This window comes from Rhinolophus sinicus, linkage group LG04 (genome assembly GCF_036562045.2).
Source record: "Rhinolophus sinicus isolate RSC01 linkage group LG04, ASM3656204v1, whole genome shotgun sequence".
In the NCBI taxonomy this organism is placed as follows: domain Eukaryota; kingdom Metazoa; phylum Chordata; class Mammalia; order Chiroptera; family Rhinolophidae; genus Rhinolophus; species Rhinolophus sinicus.
Window position 1 is genome coordinate 17344481 of NC_133754.1, and position 22856 is coordinate 17367336.

A 22856-nucleotide genomic window follows, 5' to 3' on the forward strand; every position below is an offset into this window, starting at 1 on the left:
TTCTTTACCAGAAGACAAAGGAAATATTGAAAGGAAGACATTTTGATGACATTCAGGACGTCAAGGGTAATAAGAGGACAGCTCTGATAGCCCTTCCATAAAAAAAGTTCCAAAATTGCTTTGAAGGGTTGACTAGGTGCTGGTGTTGGTGCATAGCTTCCTAAAGGGAGTACTTCGATTGTGACCACAGTGATATTCAGCAATGAGGTATGTAGCCCTTTTTCTAGGATGATTTCACAAACTTAATTGTGCGACCGACATGGCACACATCACATACGTATAGCTTTTCATATGTCATATTAAACATTTAAAAATTCTCATTCTCCCAGGAAAAGAACGCTTATTTTGTAGCCATACCAAGTAAACACCAGATTGTGTTTTAAAGTGGCTTAATTGATCGGTAACTAGCCTCAGTTTAATCAATGGGTGCTGTAAACCAATAACTCATTTCCAAAAGTCAACTTCTCAGTGATAGCCCCATACTTCTGAAACTGAACCAATCAGTTAAAGCCTCACTACAGAAAATACACTGCCAACCAATCAACAGTCTCACTTAAACAACCACAGCTGACATTAAGCAACACTCCCTGTGAAAGAACACCAATCCCTGAACTCCTTCCTTCTCTAATCCCTGTATTTTATTAGCTCTCCATTCAGACTCTTTTCTAGAAACAAGTATAACACTCTACTACTTAAGAATGCAACACATTCAGCTTTCCTTTCCTATATTGCTACTGCATCATTCTCTCACCTTTCCATGACACAATTGATAATTTATTAAGTACACTTTAGATTTCTGTACTTTTGGGCATGCATATTTCAATAGAAGTTTGTACTTAGACAAAGACTACCTACCCCCTTAAGCTTCTGGGGACTTGACAGGAATACTTAGGTAACTCACTGTAAGGGACACATAGCTCAGTCCAAAAATACCAGGATAACAAAGAATGAAGTTGGATATAACATGGGTTTAATATATTCTGCAAATATATTTTCTGTTAAATAAAGCTAATTCCTCACAGGGAAGATTTATTAACAGGTGAAGATAATAACAAAAGTTATTGAACAACAGTATTATTGAAACATAAGTGACCTATATCAAGGATCTGTTACATTGGACTCATAGTTTTGGTGGATGTATCTACTGTCATAAGTGGACACTGAATATTCTAAATAAATCTATGATAGATGGTCACATACCCAAGGTCTTCTGTATGTCATTTCTTACTAAATGTAATCAAAATCCTTCCAGTTGCCCAAACTGGAAAACTATAAGCAGATTTGAGAATCTCTTTGTTCTTCCCTTCATAAATCACATCCTGATAACCTATTTCTTTCTAAATGTAAATTATAAATGTCTCCTAAATCTACTACTTTATTTTTCATTACATTGCCACCACCCAAAATTGAACTCACCATCATTTCATGCCTCAGAGTATCGCCAAGATCTTCCTGTTTCCAGTCTTCTGTATACCACCATTCTAGTAAAACAAACAAACAAACAAACAACAAAAAAACACGTTGTGGTCAGTGTTTTATTGAAACAGACATATCACTCTCCAGCTTAAAATCACTTTATTTTACCCTTTGGGTAAAGTAAAATTAGTAGGATATGAAAGCATGATATGTGATTGCCAGAAGTGGGGTTGAAGGGTTGACAAAATGAGTAAAGGGGGTCAAAATGAACAAATTTCCAGGTATAAAAAATGTAAATCATGGGGACTATAGTTAATACTGTATAGCATATTTGAAAGTTGCCAAAAAATATAGTTCTTAAAAGTCCTCATCATGACAAAAAACATTGTAACTATGTATGGTGTCGGACATTAGATTTATCATGGTGATCATTTTGTAATATATGCAAATATCAAGTCATTACATTATACACCTGAAACTAATAGAATGTGTCAATTATACCTCAATTAAAAAAAAAAAAAAAACTGTGATGCTGTATATCTCAACCCTTTCCTATATAAAGCAAGGTTCTTTGAATGTATTAAGTTTTTAAAATTCTCTCCTATTATCTATGCTATTTTTGTCATGTCTTTTAATACTACACATTCTCTAAACAGACAATAAATTATTATTGTGTTGTTCACTTGATTGCCATTTAGATTTGTGGATGCGTTTATATCTGTTATTCTTTATTTTCTTGCTACATCACATAACTTTATTTTATATTTATATTTGAAAAATAGTGTGGATTTGTGAGTATATTGTTGTGCTAGGGATGACACACACATCAGTCTGGGTGGCTTAAACAATAAAAAATTATTTGTCATAGTTCTGGAGAAATCCAAAATCAAGGTGTCAGCAGGTATGGTCTATCCTGAGGCCCCTCTCCTGGGTTTCCAGATGTTTACCTACTCTACATCCTCACTTGGCCTTTCCTTTGTGTATGCAATTCCATGGTGTCTCTCCCTCTTCTTATGAGGATACCAGTCATATTAGAATAGGGTTCAATCCTTATGACTTTTTTAATCTTAATTGTCTCTTTAAAAGCTTCCTCTCCAAATTCAGTCATATGCTAGGGTACTGGACATTAGGTTTCAACATAAGAAGTTGGAGGTAGGTTGACAGTCTCCTTTTTGAATGTGGATTTTCATATACATGGAACATATGAGTTGCTATCTTGCATAGAAAGGGAATAACTGAATTATAGGCATGAAATTGTTAGACATTAAAAGAGCAAGATCAGATATACTTATTATGTTTATCACTGTTTCTTAGAATCCCTGAACTCAGAAAATGATTAAGAATGTTTGGGATGAACACTCCAGGAAAATCTGTGGAGAGCCCTGATGGACCCTCAGGAGGGGAAGAAAGGGGACAGAGGGCAGGTTGCCATCACTGGTCTTGGTGCACAGGCCCTGGAAAAATCCACAGTGACCCTAGCCCAGGCCATGTGGAGTACTCCCCAAGACACACACAAGAGCGCGCGTACACACACACACACACACACACACACACACACACACACACACACCCCGGGACCCTGGGCGCAGACACTGATGTTTCAGCCTTACATCCTCATCTGGGCTATCCGGCTGAGCAGGGCCCCTGGAACCAGTCCCAATCTGTTCCCTTCTATTCTTTGACAGGAAGCTCCTGGACAGCCAGACCCCACCCCTCCCACCCTAGCACTCCCTCTCTCTTCTCCACTATGGAAAGAGCCTTCACAGAGGAGCTGTCTGCCCGTCACAGACCCAACTGACATGGGGACTGTTGGAGCAATGCAGCTGTGCTGGGCAATCCTCAATTTCCTCCTGCTCCAAGGCCACAACTCCAGCCCACAACATGGCCTCTATCCCTCAGGGAGCCTTCAGTTGAAGTCTGACCACAGAGCCAACATCTACCAACGCAGGAGTCAGCTCTTCCTCAGCGCCAAGTAGCCCAACCTTCTGTACAGCACCGGTACCCCAGCTGCTCCAGAGAAGGCCTCACAGGCCCCCATAGCAGCCAGTAAACCTAGGAAGCCAAGGTCATGTACCAAGAATGGCCTCACTAAGCCCCAGCCACAACAGCACACATCAGGAAGCTACACCTCTCAAAACGTTATTCACAACCAGCCACCATCAGCCCAAGGATAAGAGAAGACTTGACCATCCTCCCAGCCCTACATCAGACGGTGCTCACTGTGGCTGCATTTGGTGTCATCAGCTTCACTGTCATCCTGGTGGCTGTGGTGATTGACCTCGTCTGTGTGGTCAAAAGTTTAAGTGCTGGAAGAACAAGGATGCTTACGATCCCCAGAAATCGGGGAGTTTGGGGCTATCTGAAAGCTGCTCCACAGCCAACGGAGAGAAAGACAGCATCGCCCTCATCTCCAGGAAGAATATCAACATGAATACCAGGAAATGATGCCCCTCATTGAAGGTTCTTTAAAAGCAGCCTTGGGTCCCCATGAGTCAGAGGATGATACAGGATCGATGACTATAAGAAAGAAGGCGGCGGGATCAGTAGAGGCGATGAACCACATATAAATTATCTTATTGTTTCTCATCTACTCCCAGATCTGAAGGACACCAGCATTCCTCCAGCTCTGGAAGCAAACGTCCAATAAGAGAGACTGTTTCCCATTTGGACAACCTCTCCAGCACAGGGCCTGCTCCTCCCACCTTCTCCAAGTCCCAAGAAGGAGGAATCTACAGAGCAAGAGTCAAGAAAATGACAAGGTGGATTAGTCCTTTCTACTTTGCATTAAAGTTATTTTCTGGCAAAATAAATAAATAAATAAATACATACATACATACATACATAAATACATAAATAAATAAATAAAGTAAGTAAGTTAGTTTAGATGATTAAGAATACTTAAAGGTATTTAAGAATGATTAAGAATATTTCATGATTAAGACAATTTAAAAATGATTAAGGATTAAGAAGAAAAAAGATTAATTGTAATCTAAATTAAAAGGTCATTTGTATTAAGAAGGGGTTCAAAAATAACTGTAGACTAATATAGTAATTATATTTTAGTGTCCCTACATGAATTCACTCGGGATAGTATGAGGGGCCTTATTTACACTGAAACACATTCTATGGGTAAAGGAAAACAAATATATGGAGACAATGAAAATGTTGGCTCAATTTTATAGCTACACATTTCAGCACAATTAGGACAATAAATGTTTATCAATAAGAGTATCTTACATGATGTTTATAATATTAAGGCAAGTTTAACTATCTGAAAACAGGTGTCTTTCAAAGATTCATATCTTATATTGACAAACGCAAGGTTAAATTTAAATGAAATTTAACAAAGCCAAACAAGCATAAGGTAAGTAGAAACTTAATATTTACTCTTTCCCCGAGGGCACAAAACTCTGATTAAAAATAAGTTGGATAGTCTCATAACTGTTATAAAATGAATCCTGAGCACATTACACTAGATTGTTTTACTACTAGGTTACATTAAATTAAGTAATGGGATGCCCAGTAGTATGCTGAAGCATTGGATACTGAACGTATTGTTCTTGCCCTAGAGAGATTTCAATGGGCAAGATAGTGTGTTCATACAGGGAAAAAGAGAGACTACTAGAGAATAAAGTGCCATTTTTCAAGTAATTTACAAGATTGCTTTTGTTAAATACCTTATTCTTTCTAATATAGTTTTCCCTTGATTAGAGTTTATATCACAGCTAAGATTTTATATTGTGATAATCAAATTTTATTTTAAATGTCATTTTAACAACGTAATTAAAAAAATGTACAATTAAATATCTATATATACTAAACTACACTTCAGGCCTTTATTTTTAAATCTCTTAAAATTGGTAGCTCTGAGTTGAATAAAAATTATTTTATGTCCATGCAGAAAAAATATTTTGTATATTCTTGTAGGTCCCAAGCCATTTATCTTATAAAATATATTTTAGAAAATAAAATGGTCTATTTAGAAATATACTTTGTCTTTAAAGAATATTGTAGGCAGTTCATCTTATATAAAATCCATTTCTTATTGTATCCATGTTGCATCTCCGTGATGACTGTTCTTTCTTTCTTTTTTTTTCTTTTTTTTTTGTTTTTTTGACTGGTGACTACAAGTTCTTTATTTCATACAAACTTATGGATTTAAACGTATCTGCTGTTTCTTGATAATTTTTAGTTTTCAACACAGTTGACATGCAATATTACATAAATTTCATGACTTTAATGACTTTTCAAGCATTGAACTAATACAGACATTCCTACACAAAATTAAAAGTGGAAATTATATCTTTAATAATTTTGTATTGGTATTTAATTTTTTTTTAATTGGGTTGATACAAATTCAAAATATATCCAAAATGGCTGGGAAACTCAAATTCTAGACCTGCAAACCCAAATTTAAAAAAGCATCTTCTTGATATTGGAGCCACTGTCCAAAGCAGAAGCTATTCTGGCAGTGTTTACACCCCTGCCCAGAATTCCATTAAAGTTTCATCTGCATTGTCTTGATTTAGCCTATGGACCTAAATGTTTTAGAGAATCATGAGAGATGATGTGTTTCATTCTGAATATACTAGATTTCCATTACCTGCAGAACTTCTAATAGACATACCACTAAGAATTTGGATATGTCAGGTTTTAATTCAGAAAAGAATTCACAGCTGTAAGTTGGGATATGAAGGTTATTTATCAGCATTTAGACAATAGTTTAATCTAGTGTAGTGGTTCAGCACTCCCAGGGGAAAATACAAGGAAACAGAAGAGAACAAAGTTCAGGAAAGAATAAAATATACTGGATTATTTAAGCGAACAATGTCAATTAAAATATTTGTGTTGGTCTAAGAAATAGGACAAGAGCTAGAAGAAAGATGTGTTAATACACTTGTTCATGTTGGGATTTTATTATCTCATTCAGTAGGACTTTTCTACTTAAATCAGTAGCTTTAAGAGTAACAGAAAAAACAACAACACAATTCTACATAAACCAGTATATTTTTATTTGGAAAAGTTAATTAATTGAATGATATAGTTGAATGAGCTCAACTGAAAACAAGCAAATAGAAACATAAAATAATAATATAAAATAACCCAGCTTGAATTTCAGTTCTAACACTTAGTAATTGTGTGTGTATTGGTTAACAAGATTTGTTTGCTTTAAGAGTTCTGATACTCTTCTTTTAACAGCAAAATAAGGGTGATAATGCCTATCTCACAGCTTCTAAAGACTAAATGAAATACTCAATACATTTTAGTTCCATTAGTTCCACATTCACTATAAAATTATTTTATCTATTTTTCAATGAGAGAATGAACATTTAAAAGAAGACACAGGTATTAATATTTAACCCTACTTCTTTCAGATTGAGGTTGACAAACTTTTTCTGTGAAAAGACAGATAATAAGTATTTTGCCTTTGTGAGCCATATAGTATCAGTCACAACTACTCTTTTGTGCCATGTTAAACAAAAGCAGCCATAGGCAATACATAAAAGAATGGGTATGACTGTGCTGCAATGAGCCTTTATTTAAGGAACAACAAAATATAAAAAAAAAATATTTAAAAAAATGGCTGCAAGCCAGATTTAGTCCACAGCCATTGTTTGCTTGTCCCCGGTATAGTCGATGGTATTTAGTATTAGACACAAACTACATGATAAATAGAAGAGAAGCAACAAATATCATATGCATATGCACATAAATTAAATAAATGTTGGAAGTTTAACATTGAAAAGTAACAGAAAAATTACCCACTACTGTAGTTGTCAAGGTAAGCATATATCAATATGAGTATATGAGTATATATATGTATATATATATATATGCATATATAGTAATTTTCCTAAGAAATTATAATTAAGGTCATATATCTAGATCTAGATATATACAGCCTTAATATTAGTTTCTTAGGAAAATATGCGGACAGTAGAGACATCCCAGTTGTTCTATCAGAAGGCTAAAAAAAGGAATGATTTTCCATCATCTTCCTCCACCTAATTATAATGCTCATAATTGTGTCTGCACTTGTTGTGGTAATAGTTTTTTATTTATAGTTGCACAATATTCAAAAAAAGTTTAGTAAATCTTTGAATTCACTATGGTACCTGCATAATTTAGGCATTTTACTACATACTCTTAATTAATATAGCTCAGTAAAATTAAACCAAACTTGATAACAGAGACTTCTAGAACTATAAACTAAAACAAACAAAAATTAAAAAAACAACAACACATATTTACAAGGTAACCATGTTTTGCTGTCTAAACCCTTCAGTGTAAATATTCCCTAAATTCTGAAAAATGTTCCATTCCTGTTATCACTCTATATTTTTCTCTTCTGTGAAATTATTTTACTGTGCTTTAATACTTATTATTCTCAACTTTGAATTTTCAGTTTGTTATCTTCCCAGAGCTGTCTAGTTGTATATATCCAAAATTCCATGGGAAATTTTCTTTTACGTGTCTCTCCTTTATAGCAAACTGATTATATAAAAAAGTACCAAACTAACAAATCCTTATCGCTTTCTGAAGGAAAGTAAGAGTCCTCTTCCTTATCCTTACTAAAGACAGTGCCACTCCTGATATTGTACTGATATGAAATCTTTACATCATGTGGTATATACGTTATTGTTGCACTAATATGACCCCAATTCCCAAATCCCTTCTCCCTGGGCATTTTTCTATCAACTGTAGCTATGCAACAGAGATCTATTCATCAGACATATCATGCATGCATGATACTTTTAGAAAATCATTCTATTTGTCTTTCTTACTATAAGATAGATATGATAACTTGAGGGTAGAAACCATCCAGTGACCGTGAAGGAAAGGCCATTAGAATATCAAAAACATTGACTCTGATATAGTGGAACCTTTAAAGATTACACCAATGCTAGCAGCCACCTACCTCCAGACTTATGTGAGAAACAATCTCATGTCTGTTTAAGCCACTGTAGGCAGGTTTGCTGTTATGTTCAGTGAAAGCATCATAACTGATTTAGTTGCCTTTGATGTTTCCACCCTTTAACTCTTATCCCTGTTATATTCTTGGTTTCCAAATTCTGTTTATTCTTTCCCAGAAAAAAATGCTTCTATAGCTACTCCCAAACATTGCACTTTGGTTAACTTATTGTTCAGTTATTTACTTGTGAACCTTTAAATTATCCAGAGTAAATATTAATAGATGTGGAAGAAAAAAACATTCCAATCTTCGATTATTAAGGTGACCATATGTCCTGATTTTCTGGGACAGTTTACGCCTGGTGTACAATTGTAATTATTAATAGCATCCCTTCTCAACTGTGCCCAAATTTAACAATAAATTATGTATTGCCCTATTATTTATCCATGTAAGTCAGTTTGACTAATATTCTAAATGCCAAAATATTAAAAACTGGAATCATTGTCATTTAGTGGATTTGGAAGAACATAGTGATGTTCATTGCTTGTTTCTCTCCATGTCAGGATATGGATCTCTGGACTGGATATTTTGCATTAGGCTAGATTTATGATTTGGGTACCATTCAAAGTTGTTTTTAGGGAAAGCCAGACATGACTTTTATATCATAGGAAACAGCAGGATTCATATCACAGTGACTCACTTGCTAAACAGACCTCACATATCTTATAGAATCTTCCCCTCCCAACGCTGTCATCAGAAACAAGTACTGTTCTTCACTTTTACATCGATGTCAGATGTGGGTGAGTCAGCAGAGGCTTATTTTAGTACGAGAAACTATTCATTAAAAACTGAAGTTTGTTAAGGTTGGCTCCACTGCTTTATGTTACATGGCGAGATAATGTTTGCATCACTGGGGTTTAGACAATCTTGCTGCGCAAATTAACAATGTCCAGTAAAAAGGCTATTGTGGTGCTTATCACAGTAAACAAACTTCATTTTTGCTCTCTTCCCCTCCACAATGACCCGTGTGATCTATCATACAAAAAAGTTTAAGCAACTCTCAATCCAACCTAGTCAAATATTTTTTTTTCCTTTAAAATACTGTTCCATTTTAATTTCTATTCCAGATAACTTAGTAAAGTGTCTTCCAAATTTAAGTTAAATTTTGGAGAATATCTTCCTGATTATTGTCCCACCAGCACTCAACTCCATGTTTTTGCTATCATACTAATCATCATAATATTGAATTTCTCTTTATATTGTTGTATGTACATTGTATTGTTCTTCATTCAATATCTAGAAAAATCAGATTATTTAAAATAAAATGAATTGGGATTTTATGTTCAGCTTCCAAAGTATTAATAACTCTCCTCTGAAGCAAGCTCAGCAACCAGCTTGACATTTGGGGCTATGCACAATTAATCCTAGCTTTTGTACCAATTTTGTCTCTCTAAATCCCCAACACAAACCCTCTTTCAAGGAAGGGCTTAGTCCATTTTCATTTCTCATTATAAAGCTTTACTCAGAAGTTTCCCCAACCATAATCACTTCTTCTCTCATGTTTTTAAATCTAAATTTATTCATCTCATAATGGAAAAACTCCTTGTTCAAATAAAATCTCAATTTATGTCTTCTCTGACTCTAAATAGTACTGGGCATCTGTGAAATATGTTTTGGCATGTCAGGATGTCTTACACGAATTAGTAAATATCTATGTTGTTGACGTTTCCTGTATAGTTCCTGAGGACAAATCATGTATTTGTTTTGTATCTCATTTTTGCCAATTATTTCAGAACAATAAATATGTGTAAAATTTTAAATGCAAAATTTTCAGTAAAAATTAAGTGAACAGTTATAATGTTGGTCAAATTTAATGACATGTGGATTTACAAAGACTGTTCGCCCTACTCTGTTGGCTAGCAGATACTTAAATAGCATTCAGAAAAATGCTTTTTAAGGTTTTTCCCCCCGGTTTTTTGTTTGTTTGTTTAATCTCTTCCTTCAGATTATCGACCTATGTAAAATGGAGGAACTGTGTTCTCTACATTATTTGTATCACAGGCACTAGTAAATATAGTCATGCTCTTTTCATAAATATTTTATGATCTGTCTTCGATAACTTTCTTCCATATTACATTCCCCGAGGAGTGAGAATCAGGTCCCCCATCCAGCAGTTCCTACCTGAGAAAGAAGAGCTCATGCTGATTTTGATAACTGCTAGATCAGAAAGTTAATATGCCTTTCTCACTGCTGGAGACATTGTCTGCGACCAAAGGTTTTCCCATTTCCTATTGATGTACACACAGGACTCTCATTAAAACTGTGGAAGCTTTGCATGCCCTTCATGGAGGGTACTACCCCTTTGTGATGAAAGATGAACATTCCTAAAATAAACTCCTTTTACATCTAAATTGCAACTTGCAGGAGGTCTTACTCCTAAGCTGTGCACAAATAAAGATGAGGAAGACTTTCCTGTGGATAATGAGTATATGCAGAATTCTTTAGTGAATAATCACAGATGCTGGGTAAGGCAAGATGCCACTGTGCATGCAAACTAATAATCTCACAAGCTGTGTGTTTGGAGCATGGCTTGTTGCTGTGTATAAAAAGAAATTAATCTAGAGATGAAAACTTATTATGGCACTTGGCTTAAATAATACAATAAACTTAATGAAATTATATGCGATATAAATTTAAGAATGTAGCAGAGTCACTGGATTTCAAAATGATGATTCTTAGAGGACATGAAATACACATAGTGGTAATTATTTAATAAAACCTGAGGAAATATCTATTTAGAAATTTGGTTATGGTTAAAAAGTGATATACAAACAATAAATTATTTACACTTAGGATGAGTATGGTCTAAAAATCATCCCTTTCCTGAGTAAGATCACACTCCAAAGTGGATCTGCTAAAACTGGGGACCAAAATCTGACTTTCATAGAAGAAACTAAGAGGGGCCGACTCTTTGACCCTCATCTTGCCCCTTAATCTCCTCCATTTTTACTTTCCCACCAGGTTCTTTCCTTTTGTCTCTGCACTAGGGCTTCTCTACATTCAGATCTCCTGTTACATTTGACCACTCCCCATTCACTCTCATCCTTTTATTACACCAATAACATCCCTCCTCTTTCTCTCTGGCTTCACCCATGATATACAGAAGTTAAACTTTTTACATTTAGATATAAATGAGGTGAACATAAAAGCTCTCTGCTCCCCCAACCCTTCTCCACCATCTTCCACCATCTTCAAGGGTCATTGGGTAGTTAAACAAGCAATAGGTAATTAAGCACAATAATTTTACATAATTGACCACTGTGTGTTATATAATCAATTAGGCCTAGGAGAGAAACAGGGAAAAAACACCACAATGTTGTTAAAACAGCAGGGACTCCAACAGAGTTGAGGGCAAGCCTTAACTTTGAGATTTTCAGTACTAATTTATAACTTGCACTAAAAATAGCTGCTCCACATAGACCTTACCACACTCTGTGGTCTAGTTCTCTCCTACTCTATCTTTTATTATTAATATTTTTTCCTTATTAGGGAACTTATTACTTCCCTAATAAGAAGTACAGTTATGAGCTCATAGAACTTCTATAAGAAATAGTCTATGTACGGACTAAGGAAACTCAAGGAAGAGAAAGCTCCACTACGTAATATTTTTTGATTAATTTATGCCAAACAAATAAAATTCTATTATAAATATTTGAGTATTATGACTCAATATCATGAGCCAATGAGGTTGATTTCAGGAGACTGGAATGTATTAATCTTGTCAGTAGAAGAGAGAAACTTTCTTCCAGATAAATGGTTCTCAAACCTAGCTGCATATTTGAATCACTTGGGGAGCTTTTAAAAAAAATGTTTTGGCCTCACCTCAAAATTGCCAAGGATGGGATCTGCACATCAGTAATTTATAAAAGCTTCCCATGTAATTGTGAAAAATGCCCCTTATTATATGACCATGTGATACAGATAATTGGGTTAAATTTATGGCTAGAAGCTCCAGCGAGGTTTGGGCCATACAATTCACCTTTCGATAGGCAGGCTGAGACATAACCATTCAATTTCCAAATGAAATAGATTTAAACTCTAAATTGCTGGTGTGAAATAGCAACATGCAATATATAGCTGAACCAGTCCCTAGCCATTACTTGACTGGCAATAAATCTGGCCTCATATTGCTCTGTTTAAGTATATGGGTCCACATAAGGCATTTAATACATGTTTAAGAAAGCTTCTCCCCACCACCACTTTCGATTTAAAGATTCCATCTTCTTTCTGTCAGTTATGACTGGTGACAAGGCCTCTGCTGTTGAGCAAAGTTGAAGCATCATCCTTGCTCCTAGAACAAGATGACTATCAAGGAAAGTCAATATGATGATAATGCTTTTGAGTCATGTTCCCTCTACCAATACCTTCTGAAGCTGATACAATGATCATTAATCACGGAACAAGGACATCACTATTCTCACCCCCTACATGCTACACCACAGGAAGACATTATTAGTGCAATTCAACAAACCACTACCTCTTTCTTAAGTTTGCTATGTAACTGTATCAAGTTCATGTTTCATTCATCACATAAAGATTTTTTTTTTTAGCTTAAAGTGTTTAGCGTTATTTTTTTAATTAAAATATATTGGGGCGACTGCGGTCAGCAAAACTACACAGGTTTCAAGTGTCTACTTCAATAATACATCATCTATATATATTGCATTATGCACCACATAAAGATTTAATTTCACCCTAACAGGTGTCAGGCTCTCTGCTAGATACTTACCAGTTACTGTTTCTATAGGTGACACTATTTCTCCTGCAGTTTCTGCCTTCTATTATATCAACAGTAATAACAAGGCAACATCCCTGCCCTGCCCTGTGTGCCTCCCACCCAAACGCAGAGAATTTCTTCCACTTTTGTGACACATTCTATTATTTTGGTACAAAAGCATCATTGGCTTGTTATTGGAATCTTTTCACAGCTTTTAGATTTAAAAATGTTTTTTAACTGTTCTTTTTAACTGTCTCCTTTACCCATCCCCTAGGGAGTTTGAGGAGAAGAATGTGTGTGCTTGTGTGTGAAATGGGAAGGGGGCTTTTATTCTGAATGCCATGCACCATGCTCTGTTTGATAACTTTTTTCCTTAAGCTGAAGGTCGTACTCATAGAAAAAGAATTCTTCGCCATCTCTTCTCCTTTATCAGCTTAGATTTTTCAGAAAGTTTCTAATGATCTCATGCAAACAGACTCCTAGAGGCATTTTGTAGACGTAGGGGAATTATATGTGGGCTCGTGTTATCACACTTACTATAATTTATATAATTATATAATCTGTCATTTTTCATGTATTATTCTGTTTGCAATTTAAAATTTTACTACTGTTTGCCAGTTTCTAATAATATACATTTGTTCTTATACAAAACTATTTAAAATTGTTAGATCACACATTCCACATAACATGTCTTAGTCAATAGTAATAATTTTGTAGGGATGCTTGATTTTTTTGACTGAATTATACTCTGTCTGCAGACCAGTTGTAAGAATGATTCAGAAATAGCTTTTGATTCTCAGTTTAGAAATATAACAAAAATGAACCTGTGAAATAAACAATAATTTTTCAGTATATCTTATTCAATATTTTAGACTAGTAATTTGCAGTTATTACCTCATCTATATCAGTGTCATCAAACTTAGAGATACATTATATATAACATCTCTACATTTCTAGTATAGAGACCTACACAAATGGAAAACATGATGGAGAAAGTAAAATATTTTATTTCGAAACCCAAGAAATGCAACGTATGAACAGCAAAAGGCAGTGGGAAGCCACCAGATTCTCCACTGATACAGCCCTTTGCATTTTCTCCTGGGGTCTTGCTGATCATGGCATTGTATCAAATATTCTTAACAGCATGAAATAATCTACAAAGTTGAACTAGAGAAAGAACAAGATCAGTAGGCAGGAAAATGTTCTGATGGATTGAAAGAATTAGTTATGAAATTTGGAGCTACGAAAGTATATTTTCTTATGGTTCTATTAAAATATACATTTATAAAAATGATTTTTAATAAGCATGATAATGTGACTACCACTCAAAAAGAAAAAAGCCTACCCTGCAAACTTTCCTTGATGTGATTTACAACATATAAGTTTCTTAAGTTTAAAACTAGAGCAAAAAAACAAAATAAAATGAAAACCTTCAGGAAGAGCAGAGATTTTTAGTAACACTTTCATTTTCCTTTAGATCTAAGCATCGCAAAAGTACGAGTAAGGAATAATACAAAATATAATAAACCACATACTTACCAGAAGTTTCTCCAATTCACTTCAAATTCTCTTTCAGGAGAGTTCTTTGTCTCATTCACATGGCCCACTCTGTCATGTGGGCACCTTCTGAGGCAATGTTCCTTGTGGTGACAAAGAACTGTGCCTACCTCATGGGGGCAGACAGACTTACGCTTGTGAAGTATCAGTTTTCAATGAGAAATTCTGAATTATATACTTTCTTTTCAATAATAATTTATTATTTAAACAGTGTGGATGACCTAAGTAGACAATTTTTAAAATATCACGTGATTTTAGTGATGGTGGTTAGCACCAAATGATGATGTTCACTGCTGGCAAAGAGTAAGGAGAAATCACATTACCCTTGAGTGGACTTGAAGAGTGTAGGTAAAGCAAATGTTACCATTAATTATCTGAGATTAAATAATACTCTGCAGGAAAGAAAGCTTCCATAACAATAGTTCTGAATGAATCCCTGCTCCCCTGTCCTTTGCCGGGTGACACTGCTGCTGAGCAGCAATCCACTCACCCCTAAAAACTGAACTGGCCTGTGGCTCACACCGGCCAATAGAATGTGACAAAAATACTATTGGGTGAGTCTGAGGCCTTATGATGTCTTTCTTGCTGTTTCCATTCTTGCCCTCGCAGTGTGTCACTATCATGAAAAACAACAACCACAACAACAAAAAAACAATCTAGCCTGATGGTTTACGAAAGGCCATGTAGATAGAAACTGAGAAGTCCCAGCTGAAGTCAGCACCAACCATCAAAATTTAAGGTGAGGCCACGTTGGGAAATCCTACCTGTTTGGACTGTTGAGGCACACAATTCTGAGAAATAGTGCTTTTTAAGTCATTGGGGGTATTTTGGTACAAAGATATCTCATATGGCAGTATTCTGTTTTTAAATATTAATATATTTTCCATCATTACATGAACATCATACATATACCTCTAGGGCTGTCTAGTTCAAAGTTACCTGAAAATGTTTACAATGCAAGCATAACAGACAAAAAAAAAAAAAAAAAAAAAAGTTGTTTTACTATGATAGGAATAAAAAGACCTTTTACTGTCTCAGTATGACAGATCACGCCACCAATATTTTGGGGAAAGTTTCTGACTCTCAGATATTTCTTTGCGATCTGGGGTTAGAAGAACACTTTGACCTTGAGCTCTGCCTAAGAAACTAATATTAGGTGTTTAGTGACTTAGAAAGAAAAGCAAAATTTTCTACGGTTCTTTGCATTTCTGGAGGTAGAGATTTGAAGAGATTTTTATGTTCGTATAAAAATGCATTTTAGAAGAAAGCATTCTTCTCCCAATTTTATATTGACTTTTCATTGTATAGTACTGTGGGGACAGAGCCAGGAGTGCAGTTTCCAGGCTCTCGGCCTCACATGGAAAGGTGCTCACTCGGGTAGTAAATGGCCATCAACTGTGATTGAAGGCCATCAGCTGTGGCTAGTTGGCCGACAGCTGTAACCAGTGAGCCATTGGCCACTAATATAACTGCCGTGGCTATGCTAGCAGCAAATGGGGGCTAGCAAGAAGATGGTGGCTGAGCGGATTGCAGTTAAGATGGCAGGTTGCGGACAGTGTGGATCCAGCCTCCAATGAGACTACAGTGCCACCAGCGAGAATATAGTAGTATGACTCCCCTATCTATGGCTCCATGCGTGTTCCTTTTTGGCCTCACCATGTCCTGCATTCTTATGTGGGGAGTGGGACCAGAGACTCTGCATGCCGCCCTGCATGACAGTACTTTTGTTTATTACTAGCTATAAAGTTAGTAATCTTCAGTGGAATATTTCAGACTAATGGACCTAAATTGTAAACACCATCTAACAGTTTGAATTCTCTTTCAGTAGAGGTTTAAAATGGTAGATATCATCATGTTGTGATAGAAATGGAAATGGCCCCTCTTGCTACGGTCAGGAGACAATATTGGTGAACCTGTAGAGCTAATTAGCAGGAAGAAGGTTATCAAAAACAACCTCAGTTGTGGAGGTAATCTGGATGATGTAAATCAGAAACTAACGAGGACATGACTCCTTCAAGAGAAGAGTTTGCTTATAAACTATTTGGGACCCTGAAAACTAGTGTTTATTTTATGGTTATTTATATTGTTTTCTTTCAGAACTGCATTATTAGATATTTCTTTGCATAACTCTTTATGTATTCTATATTAGGAACAACGATCTTTGTACATATCCCAGATTAGTTATAGAAAACTAAAAGCAATATCAGTGAATAGGACAAGTTATCATGAGTGGGAAGAAATACTTTCAAAATACTTGACAACTTCAGTTCAGCTAAAGTATAGGTAAAAACTTCTTTGAGTTTAAATTTATTCTCTAGGCAAATTATGTATGATACAGACATGATGATCTCTTAGACAATAACAATGTACATGTAAAATTAAAATGATTATTTAGAAATAAAACAATAAGTAAAAATATAAAATAACCAAATAATAAGTTCAAGTTTTTGAAGCTACATTACGATCTCCCAAGTGAAACAACAAAACTATGGAGGGCCTTCTTGTCCTTGAGCTGAATTATCTCATATTATATAAAGATTGAATGTTTATACCCTCAGTTACTATAATAAATATAGGCATGCCATAGGAAATATGGAGTCAAAGCATTTATTTATAATTACCTTAATACATTCCATTGTTCTGAATAATCTTTTTACTGCACCACACTTTAATTTTACAATAGAGTTGACTGTCTCTTTCTCAAATTTTCAAGGTATGTAAATATCACAATTATCACCTTAGCCTGAGACTTTTATTTTCCTTTTTGTCAAGGACAAAAACACAATAGAGCCAAAGCTTCAAACACTTTAATAGTTAACCATTTATAAGAAGTGGCACCTTTTAAATTAGCAAGACACCAAAAGAAAGTCTGTGTAAGAAATGTCAGAATGAAATACAGCCAAGGCAGCTAGCTTCCCACTGAGAATCTTTATCAGAGTGCCCAAGTCTTTCACACGTGGCCCTCATCCTAGAGTGAAGATCAGAGGGGAAATAATTGCTAAAGGGTGCATCCAGCTGCGTTTCTATTTTATCTTTATATTTATGAGGAAGAAGATAAAGGGCAGTGCTCAATCTAGCAAGATCAGAGTTTATGGCTCCTGCAGGATGGTAGTTTTGAACTTGGGTAGTACAGGTTGCATTTTCTAAAGAACTGAAGAAATGTGAAGATGAACAACTTAAACCTTCTCTAATCAAAAAATATTTCCTGTAGAATGTAAAGGTGTCACAATTAATTAATTAGTCTTTTAATTTTTCCCTTTTGATTTACTTTCAGGTTATTATTAGGACACAAAACTATATTTCATGTTTAACAAATGGGGGAAAAATAAGAGGATATGTCAATCTAATAGAGAATGAAAATAAGGTAATTAAAACAGAATTGAATAAGGAAAAGCAGAGATTCAGGTTTTGAGAACACCTTCTATAGAGTCACTGGATTTGCCAGATTCAGTAAAGATATAATTTAACATAAGTGTTTACTCAGAAAACTTAAGGTGCGTGGCAGAATTTGTCATACTTTGTTTTGAAATAGGTAACGCCTCCTTATATTACTGTATACATCCATAGAAAGTAATAAATCAAATTAAACTTTGTAGGGGCTTAAAAAAATAATTTTCCTCCCACCTTTTAAGTATTTCTAGCTGATCTAATTATAGAATAAACAGAGACATAATCCCAGGAGAAAATCAACTTTAAATACATGCACATAGGGAATTCATGTAAGCAAATGGGGAATTCACAAAAGCATGAAAATTCCAAAGACAGTGAGGCAAAATGAGGAATTTATGTCATTTTGGACAAAGGAGAAAAGTGGGGGAAGGAGTGTGGGATTTCAAAGGGGCTATAGACAATTCACAGGTAGCCAGAGAAAGCTGGCAAACCAATTCCTGCTAGACAACTCAGAACCAGTGGGACACGGGAATCTAGTGAAGAGAGTTTTGCATGGGTCCTTCCTGTCTGCCTCAGCTTATTCTTATATGATATAGTGAATATGCTAAGGCGATTATGCTAAGATTCCTTTCCTAAAGCAGGTTTTCTATCTGAATCTCTTTAAGAAGGAAAGGTGGAGGTAAAAGCAAACAAACACAAGAACAAACCAACAAACCAACACACTCTTCCTGAGTTTGCTGGGCTTTCATTGTTTTCAGCTGGAAATAATCTGTCTGGCAGGGTGGCACATCCTGGGGAGACTGGATCTGAATCCCCACAACTACAAGGACACTGAGCACAGACGATGTCAGACAATTAGGTTTGTGAACTTTCCACCATGGGCTTACATGGTGGAACGTTCTGGAATGTAACTATCTGACCTCGTGTGTGTGTGTGTGTGTGTGTGTGTGTGTGTGTGTGTGTGTGTGTGTTAAAATATAAAGTTTCAAATGTGTATCTTTCCTTGTGATTTAACTAATGGTCTTCTGCAAAGGAAAAACTAAGTACATACATGCTTCGTATTTATGTATCCATTTACATCTAGCCTGCTCTGGTGTAGAAATGTTATAAGGTAGCTAAAATTATGTTTATGTGTATATCTGCTGTACTTACAGTAAATGAAGATATTCTATATCATCTAAGATTCTTCAAAAATCAAAGAGTGTGTTAGAGGTTATTTTATTAATGGTTATTCATTAGAAATGATTAATGATTATACACCACTACAATATAGACTAATATTTTATATTTCATATGCGCTAATAGGCAACAGTAGTAAGGAATACAATTTGGATAATATTACCTTTGATGTGTGGCATTTACACTATCCCACTGTGTTTAAATGTCAATATACTTAGTTGAAGATGCAACTATTTGAAAGTGTTATACAAACAGATTTACTTGTGGCTTTATAAAGTTAGCAGTTAATTTACAAAGATGAGCTGTAATTGACATAGATGTAAATTCAATAAATTGTTTATATGAACTGATTGATATCTAGATTTACTTCAGTAAAACTGTCACTAATATTTTTTTTTCTTTAAGATAAATAATGTAAATAAAAGAATGTCTAGCCTATAGTAAAGTTTTATAAGTGATTGAGCCAAAATTTTGAGGACACTCCCAGAAGCAAAATCTCAGTGGATTGAAAAACGTGCTCCCGAGAATGGCCGTTTTGCAGTTCAGTTTATGTATTTAGAATTAAAGGAGAAACATAAGGAAGGGACATGCGATCTTCCGGTGCTAGATTAAGGGGGTGGGAGAAAGCAAAGCAGGGACATCTCTGAGATTAGATTAACAGCTAAACAAAAAGGCTTATACTTCTTTTACACTGGTGTATGTAGGATAGTTAATAAATAACATTTACATTGCATAGAGATGGTATTCAGGGAACAAGATAACAATGAGAAGTTTTGTGTGCCTTCAAGAGGTCTAGAAAAGAAAATTACTCTGAATATCAAAGGTATGTTATCCTGGATACATAAGAACAGTGGACAGGGCTTACTTTAGGTAAAGATGGACCTTTGCTGAGGAAGCTATAGGCCTGATAGGTGACTATTCACCATGGCTACCCACTTAGGAATTTCTGATCAGACCAGGCTGTGTGCTTCCTTTTGGTCACTGAGCTTGTCAAGCCTGCCATGTGGCACCCCTGAGTTTACCAGTTTTATTACATAGTCTCTTTGTTGTTCACAATAATCTAAAAGTTTACTTGAATTTTATCGAAAAATAGAGTTTATAGCATATGTGAATACATTAATGGCTGCAACACTCAAAGGGAATCTTTCTAGAATATTAACTGTCAACTGTTTTAATTGGTGCAGCATAAAATCTTGACAAGGTCAGTGAAACTGACACTCCAAATATTTAGTATAGATGACATATGCATCAATAATTCTGGGCAATTCTATGTTTTAGGAGACAGGTTTAAATAATAGGAACAGACAAGACATTAGAGAAAAGGAGAAAAAATAGTTCTTATCCCAGGTGGACTCTCAACTAGGTGTGAAATCGAGCTAATGATCTAACTTCATTAAAGCTAAGTTTTGTATTTGCAAAATAGGCATAAGTAGGCATTTTATACATCACAGTTAAGGAATATTTAACACATTGATTCTTACATAGAATATGCTAAATAGCAAATAAAATAGCAATTTACCCATTTGCGTAAGTCTTTTTGCAATTCAAATGTAAGATAAATCAAGCATAAAAATATTTATTATTTTACTTGTATCAGTATCGTATTACATTTGTAAAGCGGTACTATGAGAGCGAGCTTGAAGTCAGCATTGAGCATGTAACTGTCATTGCGAATGTAAAGCACATAAAATGTAGAGGCTTAAATAGGAGAGGTAAATAGGGCTGTTAATGTGCCATCAAGTTGATGTCCATAATGTCCTAGAGAGCCATCTACATGCTAAGCTGAGGGCTGAGAAAGGAGTTTACACACACACACACACACACACACACACACACCCTCTGCCTAATCTTTCCATGATAGTCTCTTCCCTAAATTTTTAGTCTGTAATTGATACAATTTACTATATACTCATGACCAGCAAGTGTCCAAGTGTACTAAGCTTAAATGGGTGAAAACAAGTTGGAGAGGTCTAGTGAAATGTGAAACAATGCTAAAACCACTAAAACTACTGTTTTGTTTTTGACTGAATTCTGTTTATATCATTTCACTCTTCTGCAACCAAATGAAATTTCCTCCCCTTTGATTTTCAGTTTTTCTTTCACTTATCCGGAATGATTCTCCCATGAATTCTTTAATCGTGAAAGTATAGCCGGATTCCTTACACTTACGTCCCCAGTTTATGAATCCTCTATCATACATCATATTTTCTGCTTCCACACCAACTGTTTTAAAGGGCAGCACATTGCAGAGTGTATCAATTTAAATGCCAAAAACCATTTTGGAATATTATGAGTGAAGAGTTCAGTGTTAATAGAGATGAAATAGAGAGTTCATGGTCTAGATCACCTCAAGGAGAGGTCTACTACTCTATTAAATATTGTTTCAAACGAACGTGGGCAGAGATTGATAAATCTTCAAATTTTTCAAAGGGAGTCATAACTCCAAACTTTATGCAGAGCTTCCTAATTTTAAATTTCACATAGTGAGTCAGAAACTACAACTAATTTATAACTTCACATCTATGGTCTCTACCTTCGCTGTTACCAGATTATTGACTTTTTAACTCTCCGATATCTGGAGTCTGCCACCAACACTCCAAGATATGGAGGTTGGCAATGACTTAGATATCATCCTTTTAAATACATTTTAATTGATACCGTCACTGATCTGTCAGCAGTTTATAGATGTTTTCTTATTGAAAGTTTCCTTAATTATTCCAATCACTAAAAAATGACAATTATGTGATGTGACAGAGGTGGTAATTGTCACTACAATGGCAATTGTATTACAATATATAAATGTATAAAATTAACACTTTAAATTTACAGTGTTTTATATATATATATACACATATATGTATATATGTATACATATACATATACATATACATATATATATATAAAATCTCAAATATATTTCAAGAATTCTTTAAAGAAAACTTCTTCACCTGGCTTTCTTTGTTTCTTGACTCTTTTCCTGTCAAGCTCATCTATTACCACATTTCAGTTATCATATTTTATGCCCATAATCCCCAACCTTTAGCATTTAGTACAGATTCCTATTCATTCCTTATAGGGATACTGGTATATCCTCATATTCATATATATATAGGGGACAGCTAAAGTGTTAATTCCACAAACATATACTGGCCGTTATTTTTTTTAACTGCAGAAATGGCATTATACTTTTACAGAGTTTCATTTTTTATTTCGTAGACTTTATTGCTTTATCGTACCATTAATTATATAATTATTTCTCTGGACAATGTAATGTATTCCCTACTAGACTACAGTTTATATAGAGACAATAATTTTATATTTTATCTTTATTGTGACATCTTCATAGCAAATATGCTGCCTGGCATGCCATACGTTTATCAGTAAACAGTTTACTGCCTCTCAGCTCCAAATTTACCCTGCAATGTATATTTTGCCATAACAGGAGGACTTCCTCCAGCATGTGTTTCTCCTTCAGTAAGCACGCCTTGACGCATTCTCAGAACAGGGCGCTGGTGGGACATGGCAGGAGGAAGGGGCTCCCTCAGCTGAGGCTTCTGGCTGCTCGCAGCGCGTGGCATTGTGGCTGTGAGAACATCAGACACAGGTCCCTCAGCACCTTACAGC

At 35.2% G+C, this 22856-nt stretch overlaps 1 pseudogene; it reads left to right on the top strand.

Moving 5' to 3' along the window:
* Positions 1–3215: 3215 nt before the first annotated feature.
* LOC109436385 (endothelial cell-specific chemotaxis regulator) lies at positions 3216–3861 on the top strand (annotated as a pseudogene).
* The last annotated feature ends 18995 nt before the right edge of the window (positions 3862–22856 follow it).